The sequence below is a fragment of the Aedes albopictus genome, chromosome 3, assembly GCF_035046485.1.
Source record: "Aedes albopictus strain Foshan chromosome 3, AalbF5, whole genome shotgun sequence".
NCBI classification, from domain to species: domain Eukaryota; kingdom Metazoa; phylum Arthropoda; class Insecta; order Diptera; family Culicidae; genus Aedes; species Aedes albopictus.
This window is the reverse complement of record NC_085138.1, coordinates 69,972-76,003: the sequence shown is the minus strand read 5'-3', so window position 1 is coordinate 76,003 and position 6,032 is coordinate 69,972.

Below are 6,032 nucleotides of genomic sequence, written 5' to 3'. Positions count from 1 at the left end.
CAACCTCTTGTAAAAATGTTTTTTCTTGATGATTAACCTGGGCTTGTTAGGGGAATATCTGTAAATAAAAAGAAAATCGCGTTAAGTACTGTTCCTTTGAATTCCACTAAGAATTTGCATCCTTTGACAGATACGTATTTCGACCTCAACTGTAAGGTCGTCTTCAGTGCCTTGTACAGTCGAGTCAAGTACAAGGCACTGAAGACGACCTTACAGTTGAAGTCGAAATACGTATCTGTCAAAGGATGCAAATTCTTAGTGGAATTCAAAGGAACAGTACTTAAGGCTAGGGGCAAGACACTGTGCAAACGAGAGTAACTCTGAGAAATTCTGAGTAACTCTTTTCACCAATGATCGACGAAATTTGTTGAAAAACACCCCTAAAACTGCAAGAAAGGCGAGATATCGGGCAATATTGTTTTGATTTTGCGATGAATCAGGCAACACCGAAGCAGAAACGGGAGCAATCCGGAGGAATTCTGAGCAACTCTGTGAAGGAAAATGTACTCTCCAGCACAGTGTCTTGCCCCAAGACTTAAGGTGAAACATCAAGAAATCCCATTGCAATTTTTCATACAAACTTTAGAGGCACAAATCTGACGAAGGAAGCACCGAACCAAGCCGCACTTGTTTTTCCTAACTTTGCTCACTTCCGAAAAGAGGCAGCTTTTACAAATCGAGAGCATTTGTTTACAAATTTTTAAGATTGGTGCTCTTGAAAACGTGAGTAGGGGACAAAGTCGGCCATTGTGGCAGCCATGTTTGTATTCTCTGAAGTTTCTCCTTAACGCGATTTTGTTTTTTCTTGTTTTTAAAACATTGGTCATTCATGTTCAATCATATCTTCATTCTTGTGCTCATTGCCATCTATGTTTTGTTTGTAAGTTCATCCAAAAAACTTGAACACATTTGAGTGAATGTTATTTTTAGACGATTGGTTTTCTCAATCTATATGACATCCCAGCTGGATCCAACTGTATGTACTTTAGAAATGCTTTCACACTTTGGCGGATGGTATAAATATTCAAGCTTCCAAGTATTGTTGAGTTCACTTCAAACTGTATGTGTTTAAGGTGAAACATCAAGAAATCCCATTGCAATTTTTCATACAAACTTTAGAGGCACAAATCTGACGAAGGAAGCACCGAACCAAGCCGCACTTGTTTTTCCTAACTTTGCTCACTTCCGAAAAGAGGCAGCTTTTACAAATCGAGAGCATTTGTTTACAAATTTTTAAGATTGGTGCTCTTGAAAACGTGAGTAGGGGACAAAGTCGGCCATTGTGGCAGCCATGTTTGTATTCTCTGAAGTTTCTCCTTAATGAAAAGATATTGCTGAAAAACAGTAGATAAAATATCAACAGTGGTGGAAATGTGCAAGACGCAAACAAGCATCACAAAATATATTTAAACAAAATATTTGCTCCCTCATTGTTCCTTTATCCACAAACAAGTGATACAGTTTGAGTTCATTCTATTGTTTTTGTCAATCAGCTGATTTTGGGGGCCTTCGACAGTTCTCCTATGAAAATGAGCGCCTTTGTTCGGCAATTGTAAACAGTGGCATTCTCGAATCTGTCATCTGATATGGAATTCGCTTCCTTATTTTCAGCCTTTACGGAATATTATGCAAAAATTAATATAAGTTCCCAGGATTTTTCAGCTACTCAAGCTAGATGAAGCAACAAATAGAAAAACCTTCTTCCTTCTCCACCGGCAAGAAAATTTTTTTCTCTGAGCCAAAAATCGCAGGAATCTCCTACTGGATTGCATGGATGCTCAGACAATTTCTTGAAAGTAGCATATACACTAGCCCTTTTATCACTTTTTTGTGGGTCTTGCAATGTTTTAATTGCACAAAATAAAAAAAAAATCGATCAACAACCTTAAGCTCTTTTTAAATGTCAGTCTGGATAAATTTTGAAAAAAAAAACAAAGTTTGCAAAGTTGCTTTGAAATACCTAACCATCTTTAAACCCAAAAGTTCTATTAGACTCGAAGAGGGTGCTGCCGACAGCTGTAGATGAGTTAACGTGAAATTTGTCAATAGCAAATGTTGTTGGTTGTTGCAGGAGTTGGTTTTCTTCGTCCACATTTCACGTACTTAATCTCACATGTTTTTTTTTTGTTATTTTTCGATTAAATTAGCTTCTCTAAGCTCTCCTTAAAAGCTAACTCGTTAGACACACGTGTAGGAGCAAAATATAAGCTTTAATTTGGCGAGCAATTCCACCACTGTTTAAAACATCAAAACCGACGAACATTGTAAATATTGGTAGTATCGAATCGAAACAAAAAAAAAATACCGAAACTGACATAAATCATTGAGCCAAACCAGCTGAAACACATGCTTCGATTCGGGTGAAGAAGACGTGCAAAGTTTTCTTTTAGTTACACAAACAAGCAACGAAACAATAAATGAGCGAGAATTATATTTCCGTTGAATTTTTAAAAGAATGAAGCTTAAAGCGAGGTTTTTTTATCGGAATTCTAGGAGTTTTTATATAAAAATCAAAAAAGATATATAAAAACAATGAGATGGATGTGTGTAACCAGATTTATAATTTATGGAAACAAAAAAAAAGTCACAATGACAGAAAAGTTTTTATTCTAAACGTGCGAATTACTTGTAAATGAAAGAAACTCCTCCCTTAGGTCAGTCCCTTTTTTAATTTTATAACTCCGAATTCATACAAACGAACTCCTAAGAAACAGTACTAGAATTTTGCCAGAACAGTCGTAGAAAATTAACCCAGAATTTTGACGACAGTAAATTTAGGGTTAATTTTCTATGATTGTTCGTAGGGTATTCTAGAAAAAAATCTTGAAACAAATTTTAGCTGTTTTCGTTTCATTTAGAATTTTAAAGACGAATCAGCCAAGTCTCTTCAATAAAGATTTTGAAATGAATTCAGAAATTATCATAATATATCATAAAGAAACACATAGAAAACCCTGTACAGATTTTTCGAGCCCTCTAAGCAGAATACCCTCTACGAATGAGTATAATCAGTTTTGTACCTTTTAATTCCGCCCTGTTTTGCTTATCCTTTGACATATACGCGTATTTCGAATACCAGTTGTAATCCTCCTCAGTGTCAGTTATCCACTGAGGAAGAATACAAATGGTAGTCTAAATACGCGTATATGTCAAAGGATAAGCAGAACAGGGCCGAATTAAAAGGTACAAAACTGATTACACTCATTCCTACATAGAGTACTTTTTTTGGTATTGTTTGTCAAAAATTTGATCATATAGGGAATCGCGCCACTTGGGCGATGACTTCTATTTTCGTCTGTTTTCCGCTATAACTCAGCCAAATTTGAACCAATTGACACAATTGTTGGAATGCGGTGAGATACAGGGGATAGACAAAATGATCGGGACAGACAAAATTTTCACTTTTCAAAAAATGTTTAACTAGCTGTAACTTTTCGAAAAGTGCATCGAATATTCTCAAATATTTACTGTAAGTTCACTAACTAGTTTTGTATCAGAGGTCCAAATTTGGGTAACATCGGCCCATTTCCCATGGAGTTATAAAGATTCTTGGAAAAGGTAAAATTATCCGATGGCCAACTTTGAGCTGCTACATCTCTGGATTCAATGAACCGATTGCAATGGAATGTGGACCATTCATGACTTATATAATGATCTCTGAAAAGCATTTAACTTAACTTGAAATTTTTAACAAGAGAAAAAGTTATAGCGATTTTATTTTTTTCACGATTTTTTAGCAAATTGGTCTATTTTTAATATGTACTCCATTACTTTTTCAATTTATTGGTGGCTATGTTGTTACTTTCCTTCAAAACACATTTATATGTAAGTCAATTAGAGGGAAATTAAATGCACTATAAATTGCATTTTGAATTTTGAAATGATGTTGAAGTTTTGGATAATTTGGTGTTTTATTAGAAAAATAATCTAATCGTTATAATTTTCTTCCGTGTTGAGAATTTAAAGTTGCGTCAACGGTTCTTCATAGCTCATTATAGATGTCATAAATGGTCAAAATTTCATTGCATTCGGTTCATTGAATCCGGAGATATAACAGCTCAAAGTTGGCTATCGGATAACTTTACCTTCTCCATGAATCTTTATAACTTCGTGGAGAAAGACCCGATCTTTCCCAAATTTGGACCACTGATACACAACTAGTTGATGAACTTACAGTAAAAATTTGAGAATATTTGATGCACTTTTCGAAAAGTTACTGCTAGTTGAACATTTTTTGAAAAGAGAAAATTTTGCCTGTCCCGATCATTTTGTCTATCCCCTGTAGGTATAGTATCTACAACATTTCAAGTCAACTGGTTCAAAATTGACTGAGTTATACATATATTGTTTAGAAAATCCTCTTTGTAGTTTTTTTTATTGGTTTTTGGTTTATTGCTGTCACATTGTTGCTTTCTGTCACTATCAAAGGTAGGCAAATCGCCGATTGATAGGCTAACTGCGATCCAAGTCAGCGTGTCCTCTGTTGGTATCAACAGAGTGACAGTAGGTCGGCTCCAGAGGCACGTTCTCCTCCATCTGGGAAATTTACACCAAGAGCTTTGTGGGAGATATGCTGCTCAACTCACCATAAAAGCTACTGAAGCTATTTGTTACTTTATTGCACCTTCTTTGTCACAAGTTAGAGAACTGTCAAAATGAAAAGACGCGCAACACATTTGGAACCTAATCTGAACAAACAATCTAGAGTTAGATGTTTCATGCATGTTGCATAGAACAATTAATGTAAGCTGACTGTATTCTCACTTGTGAGGAATATGTAAGCTCCGCATTCACGAATCCATGTCAAACACGAGGTATTTTGTGATTTCTTATTTAGACCAAAGCATAGAAAGCCAAATTTTAGATGATTTTGCAGGTGCTGCTTGGGCCTTTTTTTATTTCTTTATTATAGAGATTTTTAGCCATTGGCTGTTTTTTTCTGCTTGGGCATTATCGTTACGTGACGGTTAGAATTTGATTCAGGGCCCTAAAAAGCTCTGCTTACTTCAAATCTCCAGGTGCAAATGGGGGTTTGTCTTATATTTCTCCAAAGGGATTTCAAACATGTTTTGAACTCTTGCAGTTTGCTATTGGGTATTTTCATGGCTTGAAATTACTCTGTAGTTTTATCCCGAAAGGGTGCGTGCGTTGTATAAAGAAGGAATGAGTTCCAGATTCATCTTTACCTACCTACCTTTTTCTTTCTGAAGTGCTAGAAACGCATTGTCGATTATCACATCTGTGATGTTCGTCTGGCTGACATGCCTTTTCATGTGAACCCACATGCTTCCAAATTTGGGATGTCCACAGTGACTCTTTTACACAAAGTTGTATACGTTTTCAAGAAAGTACTCGCTCAAACGAAGTTTTTGCTTGGGTGATTTCTTGAATATTGAGGAAGCTTTCGATAACGTGCCTTTCAATGTCATATTGATAGAGGCATGACGTCACAAGCTGTGGGGTATGAACAAAGCTGAGTAGCATTCCCCATGCGTGTATTTCCCCTGGCAAGCATCAGTGACAGCCAGCACCATGACGGGGTCGTCGTCAGTGTGATGCTGCCTCATTGACGAGTGGACTGTTGGCGGAGTAAGTCGCCATCACCGTGAGGTTCCGTATTATGCCAAGTGATTCTACTGCAGTTTGCTAAGATGGCTGGGAACGGATTGTTCCAGTGAGTTGCTCGGTATTCACACAAGCTACCTCCAATGAGCTATAGGCTCTCTTTACGCTTATGCGTTTTACAATGTCCTTTTTCAGGGCACTGATTAAACCCGTTGTGGTATGGGCTATGAGCTCTCATTGCGCTTATGCGTTCATTCCCTCTTCTAGGGCACCCCTTCCTATTTCATCACCTTTCCCTTTCCTAATCCCATTCCATCCCTTGTCCCATTCCCTCAGGTAAATGATGAAATAGGCTTATATGTATGGCGATGGCACAAATGTCCCAAATGGAGGATAACGTGCCTCTGGAGCCGGCCTTCTGATACCTGATAGACCAAAGCATAGAAAGCCAAATTTTAGATGATTTT